We start from the raw sequence: 25,872 nt of genomic DNA on the forward strand, positions 1-25,872 counted from the left end.
TCAAGTATTGTGCGAGGCCTTCAGCCGTATACTAATTTAGTTTGTTTTCATGTTAAGATGAGGCCTCCAGAGGTCTTAAGTTATAACTTTGAAGATTCTTGTTTGAACAATTTCTTTTAAAAGACAAAGAAATTTTGCTGTATTGCAAATGCTTGTTATACAGGCCCTAAGCTATGTGTTGTTCTATGTTCAGTATGTGGCCCCTCAGCCGAGCTTTTTTGTCAAATATTTGTAAGTAAGGCATTCAGCTGCGTGTATTCCTTAAAGCAGTTGGAATAACATTCAGCCATATTGTTTTGAATCCTTTTAAGGGCATGTGTGATTAAGTGATTTTAGGATAATAAAGTTTGTGTGTTTTGTGCAACTGACAGTAACTGATTTTGGCCGCTTACCAGAACCATAACCTGATCTGCTCTGTCCTGCATAACCAGATTTCAATAAATAGGCTACACACTTTTAGTATCAGGTACTGATACAGAAGTACAGAGAATAGTGTAATCTAGTGTTGTACTCTGGAAATCCAAATGGTCGTTCCATGTGGAGAGCTTTATGTCGGGAGCCTTCAGACCGAGGTGAGCCGTGTGTGGCTCGTTTTCGTACCATGTCTCGTTTGACATCCTGTTTTTACTGTACTATCACCTCTTTATGTTGATTTAAATTACTGGTGTCACTGAATGCCGCCTTGCCTGTCCATGAGCAGCAGCAGCGGCGCTCATCGATATAAGCCCTGGCGTATTATCTTCGCTGACTGTTTCACACAACACAGTATTTGAGTTCTCGTAATTTGGTATGATGACATCTAAATCTTTACCTTTCAGATCTCTAAATTGCTCTTTCAAAATTTGGAAAACAAACACTTTCTTTTCTTCGTTGACTCTCTTCCTTACACTTGTTTCTTAATCTCCAGCGTCAGGAGGACAAGAATATTGCTGTTCAGCCATCATTCTACCGTTTCCAATTTTTAAATGGCCTCGACTTCGATCGGAATTCACGCACAACCGGTTGGTACAGACTCCCAAACAAAAAGGAGAAAGATTTTTACAACGTCAAGAAGTCAATAACGCGTTGATTCACCTCTGGACCTCCCGCAACCATTTATTCCGCTTGGCATTGATTGACAGAGTTGTTTGATGTCCTCGTGAGGAACATAGTGCCAAATTCTGTCCAATTATCGCGTTAGATAGTCAATGCCAGAGATGGATAGAGGAGCCTGCCCGTATAGCTCCGAGCTTGCTCAATTGAGGTGAGGCGAGTTTGGTGGCGAACGTAGGGTTTGGCAAGCACGAAGACCAACAATAGAAACTCTTGTCGTTTGTGGACGGGCATTGTATTGTAAGCCCAGGATCACTTGACATGAAGGGTTGTAGACTATCGTACAAATCGGCTACGCTGTAAAGGTACCGCAGATGGTAACTAAGAGGGTTTTGCTATGAAATGAAATGGCACCTCAGACGATTATTTATCGTAATAGGGCCGAAGGGCGGGCGAAGGTCATGTTGGTATCCCACTGCAGTGGGGGTAATCGGGCCGAATGGCAGGCGAAGGTCGTGTTGGTATCCCACTGCGGTGGGGGTAATCTTAAGAAACTTCTTGGTTGGTCATCGTGGCTCAGTTCAAAGCGGTACTCATTGAAGTCTATTCTATATCTACATCCATACTCCGCAAGCCACCTGACGGTGTGTGGCGGAGGGTACCTTGAGTACCTCTATCGGTTCTCCCTTCTATTCCAGTCTCGTATTGTTCGTGGAAAGAAGGATTGTCGGTATGCCCCTGTGTGGGCTCTAATCTCTCTGGTTTTATCCTCATGGTCTCTTCGCGAGATATACGTAGGTGGGAGCAATATACTGCTTGACACTTCGGTGAAGGTATGTTCTCGAAACTTTGACAAAAGCCCGTACCGAGCTACTGAGCGTCTCTCCTGCAGTGTCTTCCACTGGAGCTTATCTATCATCTCCGTAACGCTTTCGCGATTACTAAATGATCCTGTAACGAAGCGCGCTGCTCTCCGTTGGATCTTCTCTATATCTTCTATCAACCCTATCTGGTACGGATCCCACACTGCTGAGCAGTATTCAAGCAGTGGGCGAGTGGGCGAACAAGCGTACGGTAACCTACTTCCTTTGTTTTCGGATTGCATTTCCTTAAGATTCTTCCAATGAATCTCAGTCTGGCATCTGCTTTACCGACGATCAACATTATATGATCATTCCATTTTAAATCACTCCTAATGTGTACTCCCAGATAATTTATGGTATTAACTGCTTCCAGTTGCTGACCTGCTATTTTGTAGCTAAATGATAAAGGATCTATCTTTCTGTGTATTCGCAGCACATTACACTTGTATACATTGAGATTCAATTGCCATTCCCTGCACCATGCGTCAATTCGTTGCAGATCCGCCTGCATTTCAGTACAATTTTACATTGTTACAACCTCTCGATACACCACAGCATCATCTGCAAAAAGCCTCAGTGAACTTCCGATGTCATCCACAAGGTCATTAATGTATATTGTGAATAGCAACGGTCCTATGACACTCCCCTGCGGCACACCTGAAATCACTCTTACTTCGGAAGACTTCTCTCCATTGAGAATGACATGCTGCGTCCTGTTATCTAGGAACTCTTCAATCCAATCACACAATTGGTCTGATAGTCCATATGCTCTTACTTTGTTCATTAAACGACTGTGGGGAACTGTATCGAACGCCTTGCGGAAGTCAAGAAACACTGCATCTACCTGTGAACCCGTGTCTATGGCCCTCTGAGTCTCGTGGACGAATAGCGCGAGCTGGGTTTCACATGACCGTCTTTTTCGAAACCCATGCTGATTCCTACAGAGTAGATTTCTAGTCTCCATAAAAGTCATTATACTCGAACACAATACGTGTTCCACAATTCTACGACTGATCTACGTTAGAGATATAGGTATATAGTTCTGCACATCTGCTCGACGTCCCTTCTTGAAAACGGGGATGACCTGTGCCCTTTTCCAATCCTTTGGAACGCTACGCTCTTCTAGAGACCTACGGTACACCGCTGCAAGAAGGGGGGCAAGTTCCTTCGCGTACTCTGTGTAAAATTGAACTGGTATCCCATCAGGTCCAGAGGCCTTTCCTCTTTTGAGCGATTTTAATTGTTTCTCTATCCCTCTGCCGTCTATTTCGATACATACCATTTTGTCATCTGTGCGACAATCTAGAGAAGGAACTACAGTGCTGTCTTCCTATGTGAAACAACTTTGGAAAAAGACATTTAGTATTTCGGCCTTTAGTCTGTCATCCTCTGTTTCAGTACCATTTTGGTCACAGAGTGTCTGGTCATTTTGTTTTGATCCACCTACCGCTTTGACATAAGACCAAAATTTCTTAGGATTTTCTGCCAAGTCAGTACATAGAACTTTACTTTCGAATTCATTGAACGCCTCTCGCATAGCCTTCCCCACACTACATTTCGCTTCGCGTAATTTTTGTTCGTCAGCAAGGCTTTGGCTATGTTTATGTTTGCTGTGAAGTTCCCTTTGCTTCCGCAGCAGTTTTCTAACTCGGTTGTTGTACCACGGTGGCTCTTTTCCATCTCTTACGATCTTGCTTGGCACATACTCATTTAACGCATTATGTACGACGGTTTTGAACTTTGTTCACTGATCCTCAACACTATCTGTACTTGAGAAAAAACTTTTGTGTTGAGCCAACAGGTACTCTGAAATCTGCTTTTTGTCACTTTTTCTAAACAGAAAAATCTTCCTACCCTTTTTAATATTCCTATTTACGGCTGAAATCATCGATGCCGTAACCGCTTCATGATCGCTGATTCCCTGTTCTGCGTTAACTTTTTCAAATAGTTCGGGTCTGTTTGTCACCAGAAGGTCTAATATGTTATCGCCACGAGTCGGTTCTCTGTTTAACGGCTCAAGGTAGTTTTCAGATAAAGCACTTAAAAAAATTTCAATGGATTCTTTGTCCCTGCCACCCGTTATGAGCGTCAGAGTCTCCCAGTCTTTATCAGGCAAATTAAAATCTCCACCCATAACTATAACATGGTGTTCCAGTCAATGAGATTCCATGTCGGAGACATTCCTGGAGACGCCCTGGACAGCAGTGAAATAACAGACTAATTGTCGCCCGCCGTACGATCTGACAGGCGACATGGTCTGGGGTGCCATTCGATTTCGTAGTAGCATCCATTTAGTTTTCATCCTCGATACACTCACAGCACAACGGTACGTAGAAGATATTCCACGCCCTATTTATTTGCGTTTCACGACAAGCCATCCTGGGCTTACATTTCAGCAAGATAATGGCCGGCAGCAAACGCCGAGAATTTCAGCTACTTGTCTTCCTGCTTTGTTCCCAAGGTCGTCGGACGTCTTCCCAACTGAGATCGTCTGGAGCATTATAGGGAGGGCCCTCAAACCATCTCGTGATTTTGATCATCTGATGGACAGAATTTGACACAACATCTCTCAGGAGGACACCCACAACTCTTATCAGTCAATGCCAACCCGAACTGCTGCTTGCATAAGTGCCAGAAGTGGGCCAACGCGTAATTAACTTGCTCAATTTGTGAAGTTTTTTCTCGTGAATAACTAGTCCAGTGTTTCCGGAACTGTAGTCATTTACTTGTCCATGTACATCGTATCTAACGATATCTGTCCTATTCAGCTGATTCCTTCGTGTTGGCGTGGTGTTTTCTTTTCTTTTCTTTTTCTTTTTTTCTTTTAAACGTGTACTCACTATATTTTCTGTGCGCCTGGCAGCGATGACAATATTATCGTCGTTTTATTAACATTATTCACTATATACAGAGGTAGAGTACCTGAGCCCCGCGAAACTATGCGGAAAGCTATCGGTGAGGGCATTGCATGAGCGACGGTGACAACACATCCGCTGCTGGTGAACGAGTGGCGTAAATCAGTATTGGGAGAGGCTGTGGTCGGACAACTCACGGTTGAAGCCTGTTTGATAGGAAGTCTCGCAGCACCTGCGGCACCTACAAACAGAATCGGAAAGCCCCCGTAGAGGTTTTATTTATTTAATTTAATCGTACGGCTAGGGCCCCTCGCCGGGTAGATCGTCCGCCAGGAGCCGAACTTTCAATTTGACGCCACTTCGGCGACCTGCAGTCGATGAGGATGATAGGATGATGATGAGGAAAGCACAACACCCAGTCCCTGGGCGGAGCAAATTCCCCGACCCAGCCGGGAATCGACCCCGGACCCAGAGGAATGACAATCCGTCAGGCTGACCATTCAGCTACCGGGGACGGACTCCTTAGCGGTATAAACGCACAGTTAAATTGGTCGAGCACTTATGTCATAAGATCACTGAAAATAGGCCTTACTTACGTATTAAGTAGTTTCTTGTTATTCTAGTCCAAATCAAATGCTGACACGTTGTGAAAAAACGTAAATCACAATAACGTTCTTTTTATGATCATTTTGTCATCAACGTTTAAGCTATGTAATACACGTATCAAGTATCACTGGACATTTGATTCGGTTGAGCTTAACTTTTATTATACTGCCTTACAAACGATTTTTAAAATGTGTGTAGGGTAAAAATGGTGAAGGGTTTTTTTGTGGGTGGGGTGAGGGGGGTGGAGGGGGGAGAGGGCAGTCCTGTCAGCGACAAAGGCTGTCCGCGGTACGGTTGTGACATCCGATTATGACATACCAGGGGACGAAGTGGCGCCAAATTACGATGCACCACGCTCGGAAGCACACAGTATTTTTGCCAAATGCGCATTCGTAAGGATTGCAAATTTATTCCCTCTCCGTGTAAGAACACGAAGTGGATCTGCATCCGCGAAGAACTGAATGCGGCTAATGAAGGTCGCATACGGAATTTGTTTCCGCGGTCTCGCGGAAAGCCGGACAGTGCCCGGCGCCGGTGCGGCAGTGAGTACGCTTGCGTCACGAAGTTCTGCGACCGTCTGCACGGCCTGCCTCACGCACAGCCGCGACGGCCGACACCCCGCGGCGCATGCGCAGTGCCTCTGGCGGCGACCACAGCGCCGACGCGCAGCGCCACGCCGCCTCCCGACGTCCAGTCGGGCGGCGACAGTGCCGCTCCGCCCCCGGACACGAGCGGTCAGTCTGCGGAGGACGCTCGCCCCCGCGCAACGCGCCTGCCGCCTCCGCGACGCGACCTGCTGCCGCCGCCTAGCGCGACACGGCGGCGCCCGCCCCCGCAGGACAGGAGCAGCAGGTGATTTGCATCTCACGCACCTTACTCTCCACACGTCGTCCTTCGCGCCCCATTCGTTTCCGACGCTCTACAATAGTGCACACGTCTCCTGTTTGGTGTTACACCATTCTCCTTATTGTAGTAACGACAAACACAGACCTCGTGTTCTTATTCCCTTTATAATATATTTATTTATTTATTGGCTACATTCATCTGTCTGATTGTAAGGCTTCTTAGAAGCTACAGTTCTTGCTTTCCCCTCCTTTCAATAGATCACGATTCTGTTTCCAAGTTCTCAAAACCCCATTCCACACATCAAATTCCCAAATCACATCTATCAACGATAACGCCCACATCCAATTCCCTTAACCAATTCTTCTACACAACCGACAGGCTCTAGTTACCCGGATCATTGCAGTTACCCGGCCATTTGCAGAAACCAAGGGGCACCAGATTCACCAGAATCGCACAACAATCGAACCGAAATCTCAGCAGATATCGCTCCATTTATATACTTTAGTGTCTTACTTTATCCATTCTAATATTGTATATACTAACTTACTTATTTTTGGGCCATCAGACTTCTTTCTGGTTTGATACGGTCCGCCGTGACTTATGCACCTGTGCCAACTTTTTCATTTCATTGTACCACTTTACAGTCAATGTTCCCAATTATTTGTCGGATGTGTTTATAATGTTTTCAGCCCTGTATTGTACCATGGAAATGATTACCTGATGTCGTAATACAAGTCCTCGCATTCTGTCCTTTCTCCGTGATGGCCAACTTTTATATAACATAAAAGCTTTTTACATACTATTATTGTGACTAGTATCATGACGTTTACCGTTCCTTGTATATAGTTCTACGCCTTTATCATCTTTATATACTGTGCTCACTAGGATCTGATACGTCTAATAATTCTATGCGCCTATATCACTGTTGCTTCTCCTGACAAGGCAACAGTTCGGTATCTACCTCTTTACTCTGACTCTTTCAACTTACAGTACCATTATTTTCCATAATGATCGTCATATCAGATATTTAATCTGCATTTAGTTTTTAAAACTATGATGTTAAACCACCTTTGAGGAGCAACTAGTGTCGCATTTGGCGAACACAACTCTGTCCAAACGTCATATACAAATTTCGAAGGGCATATAAACATTTTAAATACGATAAGAATGATACAGATACTTGTACACGAGCAACTGTTCAAGTATCTTATTAGCTGAAATTAACTTTTATAAACGATCGTATTAATATAATATCTTGATGACATTCATGCACCACAAAGCTTCATTGTGACATCGACTTGACAGTGGAGTGTACTTTGAAACGAAAGTCTTTCTTGGGATATCCACGATGAATATCTATTCTGCAGGCCACTAACATATCGAGATTCTTCGACATAATTGTTTTCTAAAATGCGGTTAGATACCTAACTGAGATAACTGTATATCGGAATAACAACACCAACCCATCACATATATCAAACAGCCTTCTTGCTTTCTATGCTATGAGCGTACGATTTAATAAATATTGCAGTATTTTCCTCTGACGTCGATTACACATTGAAAGCGTATTGAGCTAATTACTAATGAGAAATTAATTTGGAGCTAGAGGATACACAAATTAAGGAAACAGTTAGCCACAAGAATGTCAGTCATATGTCGTAAGTCACATTTTCGGAATATTACTTACTTTTATATGCGCAAATATTGATGGAGGCGCTACCTGGAGTAATCCAGGACTTTTACACGAATAGATTAGGTATAATGAAGTGCAATCTAGTGCTCGTGACTGCAGTAACACTCCCACACAATATCAAACATCATCAATGTCCAGTATCTGATGAGACAATTGACGGATGTACAGGGCATTTCTCAATTTCTATTGCATACTTTGAAAGATTGCAGTGGGACTGCCTTGGTATCACGGTGAATAGAAACAGAAGACCTGAAACGTACGGTTCCCATCAACACAAATGTGAGGTTTTTAACTATCGCGTCTCGTGGCCTCAAACAGTCAAAGATGTTACATGTTAATCTGATAATTACTACATTAGTAATCAGTTGCCCAATTTAATAAACATACAGTAAGAAAGTAGGAAAGGGTGCAGTAACAGTGGCAAATGAGTAATTACGGATACTCTATGATGTATAAATACTGTGCCTTGATATTACGTAATGTTGCCAATTTAATTAACTAGATACAGATGTAATTAATGCCAGATGTAATTAATGCCAGAGTCGCGTTACATTACTACCGCTCTTCCATTCAGTATAAGTGCAGAGTGTTACGTATTTTCTGTGTTTATTCAAATGAGTTCAAATTCAACGTGAAACTCGCTCATTTCTGTTAGATTCAAGCGGGAGTTTAAGGACCTTTTCTTGCAGTGGATCACTAAAGATGTAAAATCATTAAGTCTCGACTGACATACCTGTCGTCGATGTCTACATCTAAATCTACATATACATAAATACTTCGCAACCCACCGAATAGTGCGTGGCGGAGGGTACCCTGTACCAGTAGTAGCCGTTTCGCTTCCAGCCCCACTCGCAAATGTACGAGGGAAAAACAATTGCCTACATGCCTCCGTATGAGAGTTAATTTATCGTATCTTATCTGCGTGGTCGGTTCGCGAAATACATGTTGGCGGCAGCAGGATCGTTCTTTTCTAATATTATTCCTCTAAAAGAGCGTCACTTTTCCTCCATGGATTCCCATCTGATTCCCTAAGCATCTCCGTAACACTAGCGTGTTGTTCGAACTACCGATGACAAACCTAGCAGCAAGACTATGAAATGGTTCAATGACTTCTGTTAATTCTACCTGATGTGGTCCCAAACACTCTCTAGCATTAGGCGGCCTCCCTTACACATGAACTAAATTTTCCGAAAATACTCTTAATAAACTGAAGTCAATCATTCGGCTTCCCTACCACAATCCTCAATTGTTCGTTCCATGTCATATCACTTTGCGACGCTACGCCGAGATATTTAAACGAAGTGACTGTGTCAAGCAGGATAATGCTAAAGCTTTATCTGAACATTAGTTTTTTGTTTTTCTATTCATCCGCATTAACTTACATTTTTTTTACATTCAGAGCTAGCTGCCATTCATCACACCAACTATAAATGTTCTCTAAGTCATCGTTTATCATCGTACATTCAATCATCTTCAATACCTCCCATACACCAGAGCATGATCAGCAAAACAATCGCAGATTGCTGCTCACCCTTCAGGCCAAATCATTTATGTACATAGAAAGTAACAGCTGTCCTGCACACTTCCCTGGTAACGCCCCTCATAATATCCTTGTGTCTGATGAATTGTAGACGAGAACGTACCTATGTATGTAGAACCTCACCAGTCATCTTAGAATGTCTGTTTCCATGAAAGCGTATCACCATACAAGAGTTGAAAACTCATTCAACGACATGTGTTTCTGAGTAGAGGAGACTTGGTTTAATGTCATGTCGACAGTTAGCTGTCAGAGACTTGATGGGGTAGAGTGATCTGGTAAAACAATCGTATTCGTAACGTACTCGTTATGGTATCAATGGATTCTTCAGATGGTTAACTATATGGTCAGCTATTCCTTAAATAACTTTCAACCCATCTGGTGAACTCGTAGCCACTAAGACAGAACAGACCAATGACTTAAGAAATCATTAAGACTTTCGTTTCTCTCTATCTCGCTCTCTGGCCCCTCTGCCATTTTCTTTCACTCCCGTGTGCTTTATGTGTGTTGTATTGTGTTTTATCTCTCTCTCTCTCTCTCTCTCTCTCTTTCTCTCTGTGTGTGTTTGTGTGTGTGTGTGTGTGTACGTATGTGCACTCTTGTTTAGTGCGAAGTCTATATATTCCCAACATTACTACCTCCGCTGGAATTTTTGCTACTGTAGGTGAAAACGGTCTGTACTCACCTACATGCTAGACCACAACCGATTACGGTTAGGCCCGGACTAATGAGCGCTGTGGTAACACGACGGCTCTGGGATCGTTATTCGAATCTCCAGCAGATGTATGCAATACGGACGCTGTGGCATGCGTAATATGTAGCAAACAGCTTTCTGATGAATGGTATTAATGAAGAGAAACAACATACAATCCAGCTTCGTAGACGAAAGCCGAGACTAGTGCTGCATCGTGTAGGAACTGGGGCATCGTTGGCACCCGAATTCACCGTGAACGCTACGTGCCAAGAAACGTTACTCCGTCAGATGAGCCGCACTGCACCATGAAAATCTCATACTCACGTCATACAAGCTACGGAGCAGTATTTCTATCCTTCCCAGTAATCAAACACTGTACCTTTTTACGGCAGTGCCAGAGTTTTATGTGGCATTTGACGAGAGATATAACCACACATACGGGCGGAATGTAAAGCTCTCGTGAATGCGAGAGTTCATAAAGTGAAAGATTGAACAGATGACCAGAAATCTCTGTCGTAAACGTGTTACAGCCTGTTTAATTCAAGTGGTAACTGTAGCGCAGATCTAATATTTCTCGATTTAAACATCACCCTGTCAGGATTATCACTGGAAGCATCTGCTGATTCATTACAAACTTATAAATAGACCACCAGCATTTTTTACCTCGCGTCCAGTCCTTAGCATAGAAATTATATTTAGTGAGCTGTGATATTATCTCTTCTTGTGGGAGACTGTAAAGAGAAAGCGCTATAATGCACTGAACAAGATGGTACCCCGATTCTCTTACTTCATGGGGTGTGTGGTGGAACGCTTGAATGATAATTATTTTAAATATCTGTACATCTATTTGAAGTGGAAGCTGTATCACAGCTCGAACGTCTTAGGCCTGAGAATCACAGTCAGAAATATCGTGCTTGTGTGTCACTAACACTTGTTGCGGTTTTCTTACTGGGATGCTAATGTGGTACCGTAGTTCGATAATGTTTCCTTTCGTTTGTAGCCATTTACGAGATATTTTAAGACATAATATGCCTTAATTGAAGATAGCTTAGACATATTTTCACTAACTCATTAAAATGTTGCGTTTTCTGACATAGCTATTTTGATAGAGGAGCTTGTTTATCTATTTTTTCTGTACCATCATTTACGACAACGCACTATATAGTCAAATCATATTTTAGATAGGTAATGCTACCTAGTATTGAGCTTACAAATATCAACAGCTAGATGCTACTCAGGTTAGTAGCTATACCCGTACTGTCTGATAAGTTGACTAATCGCTATGTCCTTTTCGCTTCCACACATGTGGTGGATAATGTGTGTTTGCAGACTGGCAACGGAACAGAGAATAGCTGCTCTGATGATAACAGAGCACTTCGTCTGAAGAATTAAAATATTTTGGTGACAGAGCGTGAAAAGCAAATGTACTTCATATTAAAATCAAGCACCATGGTTTTACAGTTAATGTTCGGCTTGTGTTTGTAGATACGTTCCCTATATATACTTCTCTGCATTGTGTTTATGGACATATGGCTCATTTAACTCAAACTTGTTGCAGCATTTGACGATATAACACGATTACAATATTATAATCCCCGCAATTGCTTTTAAATAAAATTCTGTAACTTTCTTACGTAATACGTCTATGTATGTCAGTTGGTTAAATGACGAAAATAGTAGCTGAATAATGACCTAATAGTAGCTTTCATGTAGTGCTATAATGTTTTCCATACAGGCTCGGTGCTGTGGAGTACCACTTAAAGTTTTTGTTGTTAACACCGACATTACTTAGAAATAAGAGGACTAAAGAGCATCTGACGTACAGTATAGGAACAGCATGAGAACTTTAGTATTGTCGAATGTCGCCAATGGCCCTTACCCGTCATCTGAAGACAGGACACAAGCGCTTTCTCGCGTTGAACTAGAAATGTCATTAAACCAGCTACGCTTACCCGTGAAACCTTAAGCAAGGAAAATACACAGTGTTTTAGTTATAGTATTCTGTGGGGTATGCATGATGTTCCAGTGGCAACAGTGCGTATATCAGGAGAAATTGGTGTAGACTAACTCGAATAACATATTCCATATAAGATGTGTCCAGTTTCTATTGGTTACAGGGGTAGTGCTGGTTATGGAGTTTTCATTTGGTGTGTTGCTATGGAGTTATTTATCGAACGTCGTTTTTGTTTTGCTGTGCAAGCTGTGGACTTTTACTTCATTTTACGTAATTGAAATTTTCTACAGTAAATATGACTGACTGGTTAGGTAATTCTACTGAGCTGTTTAAGCTTCCCGCACATAGGTACAAGTGGGGGGGGGGGGGGGTTTGAAGAATTGTATTTGTGATTTAAGCAGAGTACCAATTTCAAGAGTACTCTAGCTTCCATTAAACGTTGTTTCAAGTAGTCATATCTCATGTAGTCCACCTCCGTAGCGCAGCGGTGGCGTTACCGCCTACCACGCAAGGGGTCTTGGTTCGATCCCCGGCAGGGTACTGGGTGTTGTGTGTGCTTCATCATCATTGACACGCAAGTCGCCGAAGCGGCGTCAACTAAAAGGACTTGAAATACGATGGCCGAACCCCGAAGGGGATATCCCGGCCAATGAATGCCATACGATCATTTCATTTCAAGGCTCAGTTAACAGTGTGAAGTAGAAGTTATTCAGTTGCTTGAACGTACTCCTCCTACAAGCACGCGTTCAAAATACGTTTGACGGAAACTTCCATTTTCCGGCATCTATCCTTATCATTTACACTAGATTAAACATTGTCGAGAAGGGAATGGATGTAGACAGTTGGAATTTCATCGTTGTCTAATTTCAGATAGCTGAGTAATCCCATTAATACTGTCCACTGGTGAGGCGTATTTCAGTCATGACGATATAAATAACACATGTGGTCCGAGGAATAAGCACGTATCTCGTAGAGACACGTTCTCAAGAATGTTTATCTGTAAACAATCAGTAGGTTGGGCCTGATGTATTATCACATCACGTCGAATCGTCATCTGGGCTGTCTTGAAAACGAGCTGTCAACAGTAATGGAAGAGGTAGCTCTGACTACAAGAAATATGTTCGTCTAGCATGATGGGACCCATGCACATTCGAGTCGTTAGGCGAAGCTACATACACTCACGTTCAGAAAAAACAGAACGTCTTGAGCGACTACAGACAGGACGCTCATATTCACAGGACATGTACAATTGTACGTTGTACATAAATGGACAACACTAGAACTATGTCAGCCTGCGGATTGAAGGTCAACATCGATATTGCGCACCACAGCACTACCTGTAAAATATCCCTGCAGCTCTCGATGTCGCTAAAAACCTAAGATAATGTGTCAGTGTGACTTGGGTAGACGTAGAGGACGCCTCGCAGATGTATGCGCGAACCGTACCGTCAAATCAGTGCGTTAGAAAGAGGGCTCGTGAGGAACGAAGTAGTTCGGTAATGCAACGGGTGTGAGCAGAATGGTTCACACAGGGCCGTAGAACACGAAACAATCCCCCCCCTAGAAGATCGACTCCTCATCCGAAAGGCATTGCAGGTTAGATCTGCGTCCTCCTCGGCTCTGGCGCAACATTGTAACAGTCTAACAGATCGTACACCATCAGGGGAGACAGTAAGACGAGGTTTATTACGGCATGGGTGGCCTACCTTTGACGAATGTACAGAAACATATTAGATGGCAATCCTGTGTGGATCGACGTCAGTGAGGACAGGGATGGCTTCATATAGGGTTCTTTTTTGTTTGAAAATTACGGCTGCCATTTTGTTTGACGCAGATAGAGGGACCGGTATCGCAGTGATTGCAATCGTACGGGACATGCAGCACTAACTCAACGCCTCAGGTGTGAGGTGCTGTTGAGTACAATCACAAATCGTAATTGGTACATGTCCAGGACCCTGTGACCAGTGTGATCTACGTGAATGACATTCTGTGACCTGTAGCCATATCCTTTCTCCACAATACCCCACACGCAATTTTACAGTAAGATAATGCACGACTACATGTTGCTGCACAGTATGTCAGTGCTTTACCCTGGCACATCAGATAACCAAACTTGTCGCCAGTCGAAAATATTTGAGATATCGTGAAACGACGGATGGAGCACTGGGACTCAGTGCCTACCACCACTGATGAACTTGGGAACCAGGTGAACGCAGTATGGATGACTAAACCACGAGACGCCATTCACGCCTTATACTTCTTGATGCCGTCTTGCAAGGAAAAAGATATCAGGGTGCATGGTGGACCCCTTGCCTACTAGGCCACAGGACACAGGTTGAACTGAGGTAACTGAAATACTAATTATTTGTGCAGAACATACATATGTACATGTCCTGTGAGTATGAACCTCCTATCTCTAGTCGTTTAAGGTGTCATGTTTCTTCTGAACATGAGTGTATAAGCCTAACATCTCCCGGGACCAGCAAAGATAATCACATTTCTTGCCAGCAAGATATTCGAATTTTATTCTTCGGATATTTGGCTGTTGGAATGGCTGAAAGGAAAAGTCTGCAAAGAAAAGCAAAAGATGGCTCAAATGGTTCAAAAGGCTCTGAGCACTATATGACTTAACATCTGAGGTCATCAGCCCCCTACTACTTAAACCTAACTAACCTAAGGACATCACACACATCAATGCCCGAGGCAGGATTCGAACCTGCGACCGTAGCAGCAGCGCTGTTCCGGGCTGAAGCGCTTAGAACCGCTCGGCCACAGCGGCTGGCGAAAAGCAAAAGACACTGAGTAATTTATTGTTCGGATTATGAACAGTGCGAACAGTGCTGCCCTCTAAAAAGAACCTCAGTACATCCTCAGAAGAGCAACGAGTGATGTGTTCAAAATAATCTGTAAGTTAATTGAAGTCGGGGGTGGAAAAAAAATGGCCCTGAGCACTATGGGACTTAACTTCTGAGGTCATCAGTCCCCTGGAACTTAGAACTACTTAAACCTAACTAACCTAAGGAAATCACACACATCCACACCCGAGGCAGGTTTCGAACCTACAACCGTAGCTGTCGCGCGGTTTAGACTGAAGCGCCTAGAACCGCTCGGCCACAACGGCCGGCCTCTTAAGTTTTAAGAGTTATCACTTACATCGAGTACCTCCTGTGTATCTCATGATGAACACACAAACTTAATTAAATTTCTTCTGTACAACAATCTGCAGTAATTTATTAGAATAAAACTACTTCGACCTCAAAGAGACATAGTGTATACCTAGTCATTACTATTTTATATGCCTGTCTCTCACATTTACTAAAGGAATGGGAATACTTTTGATTAGCTAAGTTGATTTTGTCTTAAACTTGCAGTGCGTAGCGTTGTAGGCATCATGCTATATATATGGGAAACGATTACCCGCAAAAGTAAATCCTTATAAACCATTACGTAAGACATAATGCCTTTCATACGCAGGATTTCGGCTCTTGAATTTAAATCACTTGCGCCTTTCAGAAAGAGATTGTAGGCCATTACTTAGATTGCGAAACTTGCTTTTACACGAGCAAAGATTTCCAGTGGACAGCGCAAAAAGAACTGAATGTAAGTAGACTTCAGCAGTCTTGACAAATGTTTCAGCAGGCATAAAATTATTACGTAAATTGGAGGTGGTGGGGAGGGAAGTGAGGGGGCGGGGGGGGGGGGGGTGAGAAAGGAAAAGAAAGGGAAGGAAATTTTGGAAAATTATGGTATGTTCCTATGGGACCAAACTGCTGAGGCCATCGGTCTCTAGGCTTACACACTACTTAATCTAATTTCAGCTAACACCTTGGGCCGCAAGTCTCCCCCCCCCCCCCCTCCCGTAGCCAAAGGGAAAGAATTGTAATATCAGCTGTAAAGGGACTTTATACGGAATCATCGGTGACGAGTGAAAATGTGTATCAACAGGGACTCGAACCCAGGATTACCTGCTAACCAGGTCATTGCGTTGACTATTGTGTCATCCGGGAACAGTGTTTATGGCAAATGCGCGGACAATCTCGGGACGCTCCCACGTCGTCTCACATTCCCACCTACCTCTACCTATCCGCAACCTCCTTCCGTGTTCTAATTTTAGGTTCCCTCTGGGGGTCGAATGATATTTTGCATCTCATTAAGTCGAATTAATTACATCAATGCGTGATGACTTCTTTCGTACACGCCATAAAAAAAAACACAAATTAAGATGTCATATAAGTATAAAAGAGTTTAAACAAGGAAATGTGGACCCAATCTGTTATAATTATAATGAAACATAAGGCATCGAAGATACACAACTTGTGTAGAATAAGGTACTGCGCCTCTGTCATCCGCATAAGCAGCCAAATTCAGCTTTTCCGCTGTGAAGCATACAAGGAAATGTGAGGCACGACATGCGTAGTAATCACTCCTGTTGCCGACGTATATTGCAGCTGGAAAAACAAGGTTCTACAAGTGCAGAAGGCAAATCGTACGTTCCAGAATGAAATTTTCACCCTGCAGCGGAACGTGCGCTTATATGAAACTTCCTGGCAGATTATAACTGTGTCTCGGATCAAGGCTCGAACTCGGAACCTTCACCTTTCGCGGGCAAGTGCTCTAACAGCGGACCTACCAAAGCACGACTGACTATGCTCCCCCAGAACACAGGTAGCGCACTTGCCCGCGAAAGGCAAATGTCCTGAGTTCGAGTCTCGGTCCGGTACATAGTTTTAGTCCGCCAGTTCCTCATTAAGCTATCGCATTCCAATTGCGAGTAAAAATCAGCCTAAATCATTTGAATATGGAAATGGTTGTCAGAGGACAATGATTGGGAATAGTATTTGAACGTAAACTCATATAACTGAGTCCAAAAAGTGAGTAAACAGTAACGTGTACTACTGGTTCCCAGAAAACATGTCGTTCACAGCGTTCCAATCGTAAGAAAACCAAAGTGTAATCTTTTTAATATTGAATTATAAGTACATTGTTTTTTCTACAGCAGAACAAAAACGATGTACTTGTTATTTATCCTTAAATATGGAATAGTTCTACCAAATAACAAAGTGGCATAAGATTTGCAAACATTCATTGATAGTACTGCCTTTCGCCTGAACTGATAGCAAACAGATTCAGACCATAGCTTCGAAACATAGTCGCCTCTCACAGACACAAAATTCCACATGAGAGGTGCGGGTCAAACATATGGAAGTTACAGCAACTTTACGATGCGAATGAATATATTTGTTTAATATGAAACACATGCATGCTGTGAATAATAAACACAATCGTATTGCAAGTGTGCACTTGCTACACGCAGCCAAGCTCCATCTCTGCATCTCACCGTCCAGTAAGCAGCAACTCGCGGTATTTGACAGTAAGCACGACCTTCCTCGACACGGCGGAACAAATGAGTGGTTACTTTAAACTCATGCCCCAAGAGTCTCATCGCGGCGGGAAGTGACCCGAATAGTCGCCTCATCCACTGCTTCAACTAGCTCCCGCATACCGAGCAGATTACCGGAAAGGTAAACTAGGTTGATCATAATCGATACTAGGTACAGTACGTCGCCATTCCAGCAGGCCTGTGGTAGCTAGCACGCGAAGAATTCATAAAAATGTGAAATCGTTAACGTGTAACTGATATACAGTACAGTGAATAACGGAATGTAATGAGCACTAGAGGTATGACTATCGTGGGCTGAACAGGAGGCACTCATGACATTACGTGCACCTTCGCTCCACATTCCTCGAACAGCGATAGTCACGAAAACGCCTCTGGTAATGCGCTGACAGTGCGACTCTACAACTTCCCTTTACTGATTTGATTCGCGTTGAGAGGGTTTGTAGGACGCAACTAAGACACCTACATATGTCAACTAGGACAAGCATCTCTGAACCGTTTTTTCGATAAAATCAAGTTTGAAAAGTTTAGGCGTGCTTATATCCTTCGAATGGTCTCTAGTATCCAAGCAGTCCACCGCCGCGCGAGTAAGCGCTTAGTTTCATAATCGTAAGGTATCTGGATGAAATTTCGCTTCCAGTACTTGTTTCCAATCGTCGTAATTCTAACAGCAGATATAGGTATGTAACGAAACTGTGTGAAGATGAACTATTTACGAATGCAACTGAAGTTTTTTTGCAATAGACACATCGAAAAAACCACACATGCAAAAATTTGGGTTTCATTACATGCGCAGTATGTGGCCATATTTATTAATGTCCACATTTCCGTGATCAGAATTATCTCAGTTAGAGAAGTGCTCCCCAGGTTACACACTACATTTTTCACAAATATTGGTGCTGCGATGTAACTAAGATTTCTATATTGATTTGATTGAAAGTTTTCGTGGATTCTGTTTTTATATCCAGTCTCCTTAGAAACATAAGTTTTTCTCCTTTTTCAGGATAAAAATTATGAAAAATGAAAAAATGAATCATTGTTGATAATACGCACAGTTATAATAAATCTGTTGTTACAATTACGTGGAAGTGAAAAAAGAATCACCGGTAGAACCATTCCAGTGTTCTCAGGTTCAAGAAACTAATCACTTCCTCGATCGGCTACGGATTCCATGGTTAAAGCGAACGAACAAAGTATGTAAGTAGGCCTAATATTTTCTTACTCTATTTTCTCGGAAACGGTTCAAAGTGGCGTCTCCCTGTTTACACATAAGTTCCAGTCGTGTCCTGCACACCCTGTCGGTATGAATCAAATCGATGAGGGGAACGTTGTACCGTCCCCTTGTGAATGGCAAAACAATATGTTTCGAATGAATACACCAACCGATACTACAATGAAGGATGTTATAGGTTGATTGGTTGGTTGATTGGTGGAGGGGCCAAATAACGAGTTCACCGGTACCATCGGATTAGGGAAGGATGCGAAAGGAAGATGGCCGTGCCCTTTTCAAAGGAACCATTCCGGCATTTGCCTGAAGCGATTTAGGGAAATCACGGAAAACCTAAATCAGGATGGCCGGACGCGGGTTTGAACCGTCGTCGTCCCGAATGCGAGTCCAGTGTGCTAACTCTGCGCTCCCTCACTCGGTGGATGTTACAACCTACTCTGCTAAGTGCTATTACAGCAGTTTGCATCATAAGGCGTCTCTGTGGTAAAACGCGAAGAGCGATGTTGTGTATCGAAACTGGATTCAGTATGCTATCAGAAGTTAAACGTTGTAAATGTAATTGGGACGTCAAACGCTACGCCGCGGTGACTTAAGAGCCCGATGTGCTACACACCTTGCAAGCAAGAACTAATTATACGGTTCTTCTAAAGAAAGACCGGTCACATCTGGTGAGGAATCTTCAAGCTTAACTAACTGAACAACAGGAACTAGTCTTGTAAAGCGCGAGGTAGCGCAGTGATTAGCATACTGCACTCGTATTCGCGAGGAAACCCGCATCCAGCCTCCACATTCAGGTTTTCCACGATTTCCCTAAATCGCTTCGAAAAGACACGGCTGCTTCCGTTCTCCATCGTTCCCTGGTCCGGGCTCACGCTCCGTCAATAATGACCTCTTTATGGACGGGACGTTAGAGACTAATCTCTTCCCAATACTGTTGCCCTGGAGTAAACGTTCGCCTCAAATGTTGACAAGTGGCATGCCACATATCTCTGTCTATGGTTGGCTCGTACTTCATCCGTTAGAGACCTGTAACATCTAACAATCACTTTTGATGTTTGTTGGACAAATGAGATTCCACAAGAATATACCCAGATGCGGTATGATTCCTTGATTACGGTTCATGTTGCTTCACCCTGTACTGGGTTCTCAAAGTCATGAACGATGTACTGTTCTGTAATCGATATCATTTGTCTGTTCTCATCCACATAGGTTCTCTTTAGAACATCATTACAGCCACGTGTACACGTCTTGATTTTGCAAACCTTAGAAAGGAAAAACACTGCTGGCAACTGAACGTTTAACACCAGGAATGACGGCAAATTATAGTTGTCGTAGGATTACAGTAAAGTGGGAAAAATAGACTATTACTGGATCCCAGAATTTCATGCTCAACCGTAAGAGGTGCACGTATTCATGCAGTGCCTTATCAACAATTATGCACAATGAGGCAGCAAATTAATAAAAACCTATGGTATCAACATTGTGGTTTATGTCCGCCCCAGTAGCTGAGTGGTCAGCGTGACGGATGGCCGTCCTCTGGGCCCGGGTTCGATTCCCGGCTGGGTCGGAGATTTTCTCCGCTCAGGGACTGGGTGTTGTGTTGTGTTCATCATCATTTCATCCCCATCCGGCGTGCAGGTCGCCCAATGTGGCGCCGAATGTAATAAGACCTGCGATATGGCGGCCGGACCTGCCCCGCGAGGGGCCTCCCGGCCAATGACGCCAAACGCTCATTTCATTTCATTTCCATTGTGGTTTATATATTTATTTACATTTTCTTCTAAACAGAACATGACAACAATTTCATCAAATTATCTCCTCTTCTGCCTATTCGTTTATCCTACAGAACATCTTTTTACTTGGAAGGTTCAGATGGTTCAAATGGCTCTGAGCACTATGCGACTTAACCTGTGAGGTCATCAGTCGCCTAGAACGTGGAACTAATTAAACCTAACTAACATAAGGACATCACACACATCCATGCCCGAGGCAGGATTCAAACCTGCGACCGTAGCGGTCGCTCGGTTCCAGACTGTAGCACCTAGAACCGCACGACCACTCCGGCCGGCACATGGAAGGTACATTTCAAAATGTGTGTGCGTGTGTTTGTGTGAATTTCTAAGGGACCAAACTGCTGAGGTCATCGGTCAAAAGAAATTAGAGTTGCATACATAAGTGAAGAAATTTTGAGCGAAGTCATATCAAATCGAAAGTCTTCTGAATTACTGGATATTTCTTCTTAACATCATAAACTAAGCATCACGGTTTGAACCGATACCTTTGTTCGACTTGTCTTTTGCTGCAACACCCACTTCTCCGTAGGATAATTGCGAAGTTTCTTCAGCCTCATTAACTGTAAATGATTCCATCTGTGGTGTACTTGTGGCTTCCAAATTCAGTGTTAGCACAGAAAAATGGGCTAAATTTGCTATTATGGAAATCAATACCTGATGCAAGTGTATTTTTCGTTAATGCCCGATACGTCAGTGCCTTTTTAGATGAGTGCGACTAACAATAGAAAGAAAAACAAATAGGAGACAGCAACGTATGGTTTTTCAATGGAATGAAGTAAACAGATGTTAATCCCTTACCGACTGAATGTCATAAAAGTTATCACATTAAAAGATAACACTATTCATTCAGGTACTCCATGTGGTTAAAATATGTTGTGGTGGCAAAGCTAAATCTGGGATAGCAGGTAGGTGCTATCAAGAAGACCTTTAACAGGAAAAAACTGTATGTTTTAATTAATGTTTTCAGTAGTGTCAAAACATTGTGTTTCATATGTCTGTTTACTTTCTTTGTGGAGGATACCATATTCACACTGTCATATTTTAGAGGCATTGTTCATGTTGCACGATGTAGTGCGTGGTCTAAGCGTCTGACGTGCCTTACGTTAGGATAAAATGTTTTAATTGCTTTCCCGGCCTTCATCAAATACAAATCATAACTGCATAACAACACAATCCGTGCACCTTTCAGTAAAGCTGCTCTCTTGGTCTGCGGGTAGAGTGGAAAAAGCGCAAGGGCCTTCAAAAGGGCCGGCCAGTGTGGCCGAGCGGTTCTAGGCGCTACAGTCTGGAGCCGAGCGACCGCTACGGTCGCAGGTTCGAATCCTGCCTCGGGCATGGATGTGTGTGATGTCCTTAGGTTAGTTAGGTTTACTTAGTTCTAAGTTCTAGGCGACTGATGGCCTCAGAAGTTGGGTCGCATAGTGCTCGGAGCCATTTGAACCTTCAAAAGGGTAGTGTGGGAAGAGCAAGTTTGTCACAAGATACCCTTCATGCCTGTCATCCGCTATAGTAGAAATGTCGGATGGATATTGAAGGTAACGCGACAGCACATACGTAATAAGGAAACTAATCTCAAATATTGTACTGCTTGAAATAATAAATACGAAATTAAATTTAGCCTGAGGCAGTAGTTAATAAAGATAGTAGGGTGGTTAGTGTTTAACGTCCCGTCGACAACGAGGTCATTAGAGACGGAGCGCAAGCTCGGGTTAGGGAAGGATTGGGAAGGAAATCGGCCGTGCCCTTTCAAAGGAACCATCCCGGCATTTGCCTGAAACGATTTATGGAAATCACGGAAAACCTAAATCAGGATGGTTGGAAATAATAAAGATAGTAGTAGACTCTAAGTCTTCCTACCTCTGTCAATCAAAAGCGTGGCGCCTGGGAATACTGAAACATTAACAGACTATACAAATCTTCCTTTCTGTTGCCGTTACTCACCCATTCCTTCTTCGAAGATATTAGCGATCGCTTACCTTTTGCAAAAGCATTGTGGCACATTAGATGAGATTTTCCAGACTGGAGGGTGGTTTGCTATTTTCTAAAGCTTTGTAGCATTTTAGATTAGATTTTTCCCGCCCGTCCTCCATATCCTAACTGTCAAATACGTAATATATGTTCTAATGGTCCATAGTTTTTTCAACAGAGGTTTCCAAGTCCTTTAGAATTTCACCTAACACATAATTGACAAAATGACAATAAGAAAGTCGAGGCAGGTTTAAAATTATAGATTTAATTTGTAGAAACATGAAGCAGGTAATTCAAATCGCAGACATTCTTCCACAGTATTTTGCAAGATGAAATATATTTCCATATGCTTACGGTATTTGAAAGTAATTTTGAATAGGGTGGATGAATACCGGATATCATATTTGGTGTAGTTCTCTAAAATGATGTGAATGCGGAATCTACCAGTTTTCAAATGGTACGTTTCCTACTGCGAAAGTATCGCATAAATCCATAAAAATGGATGTTGCATCTCTTATTTATTACAGTACTAATAAATGGTAGCATACTTCGCGCCCTTGTGTAGTTCCGTAGTTTCATCCTTGGAGTAAGACACGCAGAGGTTTCATGATGATTTACATGAAAATTTTTTGAGCATTTGATCTGCAAATGTATTATAGCGTTTATCATCTATGCTTTTTTGCGCTTACACCTTCTAGGGCTAGAAAGATTTAAACAAGGTATCGTGTTATGTAATACAAGGTGATAGTAAAAATTTGCTGTAAAATACGCTGCTTCCCCTAATAATAAGTTCAATACATAGCTACTTACACTGAGGAGTGAAATTATTATGGCTATTGCCCACCACGAGGTTGTATGCTTGCTGCCTTTGGCACTGAGGGCATGTGACGCCGTAAGATAAATATGTAGCGGAGCAGAGACGAGTAGGGAATCATTCTAGCACAATAGATAGCGGAAATTCTGAAATGTGGCGACTTGAGCGACTTTGACAAAAGCCAGATTGTTGCGGCCCAGTGCCTGTGAGCGAGCAACTCGAAATTGGCGAAGCTGGTAGGCTGTTCGCGTGCTACTGTCGTAATCGTGTAAGGAAACTAAACTACTAGCCATTAAAATTGCTACACCAAGAAGAAATGCAGACGATAAACGGGTACTTATTGCTAGAACTGACATGTGATTACATTTCCACACAATTTGGGTGCAAATACCCTCAGAAATCAGTACCCAGAACAACCACCTCTGGTCGTAATAACGGCCTCGATACGCCTGGGCATTGAGCCAAACAGAGCTTGGATGCCGTGTACAGGTACAGCTGCCCATGCAGCTCCTACACGATACCACAGTTCATCAAAGTAGTGACAGGACCAGCAACATGCGGTCGTGCATTATCTTGCTGAAATGTAGGGTTTCGCAGGGATCGAATGAGGGTAGATCCACGGGTTGTAATATATCTGAAATGTAACGTCCACTGTTCAAAGTGCCGTCAGTGCTAACAAGAGGTGACCGAGACGTGTAACCAATGGCACCCCATACCACCACGCACGGTAACATCATGACTGCACTGGGTATCAGTCGAATGGTGTCGCCTGGTCGGATGAATCCCGTTTATCGTTAAGCCAGATCGGCGGTCGTGTCCAGATAGGCTGTCGTCCAGGTGAACGGCTGCTGGAAACATGCAGCGCGCCACGGACGCAGGCTGGTGGGACCAGTATTACGTCATGGGGAGATTCACCTGGGCTTCAATGGGACCTGCGGTAGTAAACGAACGCACCGTGACGGCTGTGAATTACGTGAACATTATTAAGGACCATCTGTAACCCCTCATAGTTGACGTCCTCCCCAACAGCGATGACATCTTCCAGTAGGATAACTATCTGTGCCACACCGCCAGAATCGTGCTACAATGGTTTGAGGAGCATGATAGTGAACTCACAATGATGTCTTGGCCTCAAGCTCGGCTCAGTTAAATCTGATGAAACCCATTTGGGACGTTATCGGATGCCAGCTCTGTGTCCACAAACCAACCGCCCTTAAATCACAGGAAGTCCGCACAGTGTTGAACTAGTGAGTGGCCACCTGGTGCCATATATTTCTGAAAAGCTGTCCAGTAAATTTCGAATCAATGACACGCAAAATCACTGCTGAATTTCGTCCCAGAAGTGGACCAAGACGCATTTAAGTAGGTGGTTATAATGTTCTGGCTCATCGGTGTATACCCTCTCTGTAACAAAAAAAAAAAAAAAAAAGAAAAAGAAAACATTGTCCATTATTAGAAATTCCTCTCTCGACTCGTTTTGACACAAAATCTCTTCTTACATGCCTGGTAAGAGCCATAACTGAACTTTATGACACAAATAGGTCACCGCCTTCGTTAGACCCAATTTTTCACAAAGTTCAACAAAGCTTTGTCCTGCTCATAATTGCTTAAATTTCTCACTTTTTTAATTATAATTGCTTTAAAGACAGTAAATTTCATGTTGAACTCAGCTTAGAGGCAGTTTCTGAAATATGGTAAGGACGACGGGGGCCGGGGGGCATTGCGGAAGGAAGTATCTCGCGCAGTGTTGGCAACATACAATATTATTTTCGTGCCACATTGGTCAATTTCAGAAATTCGCAAAACTCATCTACGATATGAAATGATGATTAAATGGACACCCTAGCTGCAAACAGGCGTTGAGGTACTTCGTTGGGGACGTGTTGAAAATGTGTGCCCCATGGTAAATTCTGTCTCTGGTGACTATTGTGAGAGAATCTGTAGCGGAGAGGACTTTATGGTCTTAGAGGGAGCTGTTCGGGGGACACGGAAGAATACACTGATGAGAGACGCGAACTGGCACTCGAGATCGACTCGGCACTCCATTTACTGTAGGCAGCAGGATGCAACACAACAAGTCTTGACGCTCTGAACTGTCGGATCTAGTGAGGCTAGCGAGTTGCACGGGCTATCATGGGAGGCGAATGGTTAGGAATTTTCTATTAATTTCTGTTGATCTCGTTCAGACGACGTGACTTAACATTTCGTCTTGTAGCAGGGGTATCATCCGTGAGCAAGCGCGTCTAAATATTTGAATGTGGGATCAATACCTAGTTTCCTGGTATTATTGGAGAACCCATAGTGGTCCCAACAGCGATCCTGCTTTGGCGGGGACTACCTGTTGAGTTGACTGTCACTCTTGCTTTACCCATTCAAGCAGATCTAAGACTTATATAAACTGTCTCGACGTATACAGCTTGTATTTCCTTTTCTTTTTATACTGATGTGCACTTCTTTTTGTGTGTATGCTCGCAAAGAGTATACAGAATCAGGGGTAGTCTGGACCAATAGTTTCAGCTCAGCAGATATAAGGGGAGATTAAAAATTTTTCATTCAAAGCCCATACAGTCCAGAATAGGTGTACCAATCAG

The 25,872-nt window shown here is 43.1% G+C and overlaps 1 protein-coding gene across 1 annotated transcript in view; it reads left to right on the forward strand.

Annotated features, from left to right (window-relative positions):
• The first annotated feature begins 6,076 nt into the window (after window positions 1–6,076).
• Window positions 6,077–25,872, forward strand: part of LOC124622874 (furin-like protease 2) — a 790,830-nt gene continuing 771,034 nt past the window's right edge. Inside the window, exon 1 of the mRNA XM_047148668.1 lies at window positions 6,077–6,208. The gene's annotated coding sequence lies outside the window, so the exon portion shown is untranslated. The remainder of the gene's footprint in view (window positions 6,209–25,872) is intronic.

This window comes from Schistocerca americana, chromosome 7 (genome assembly GCF_021461395.2).
Source record: "Schistocerca americana isolate TAMUIC-IGC-003095 chromosome 7, iqSchAmer2.1, whole genome shotgun sequence".
Lineage (NCBI taxonomy): Eukaryota > Metazoa > Arthropoda > Insecta > Orthoptera > Acrididae > Schistocerca > Schistocerca americana.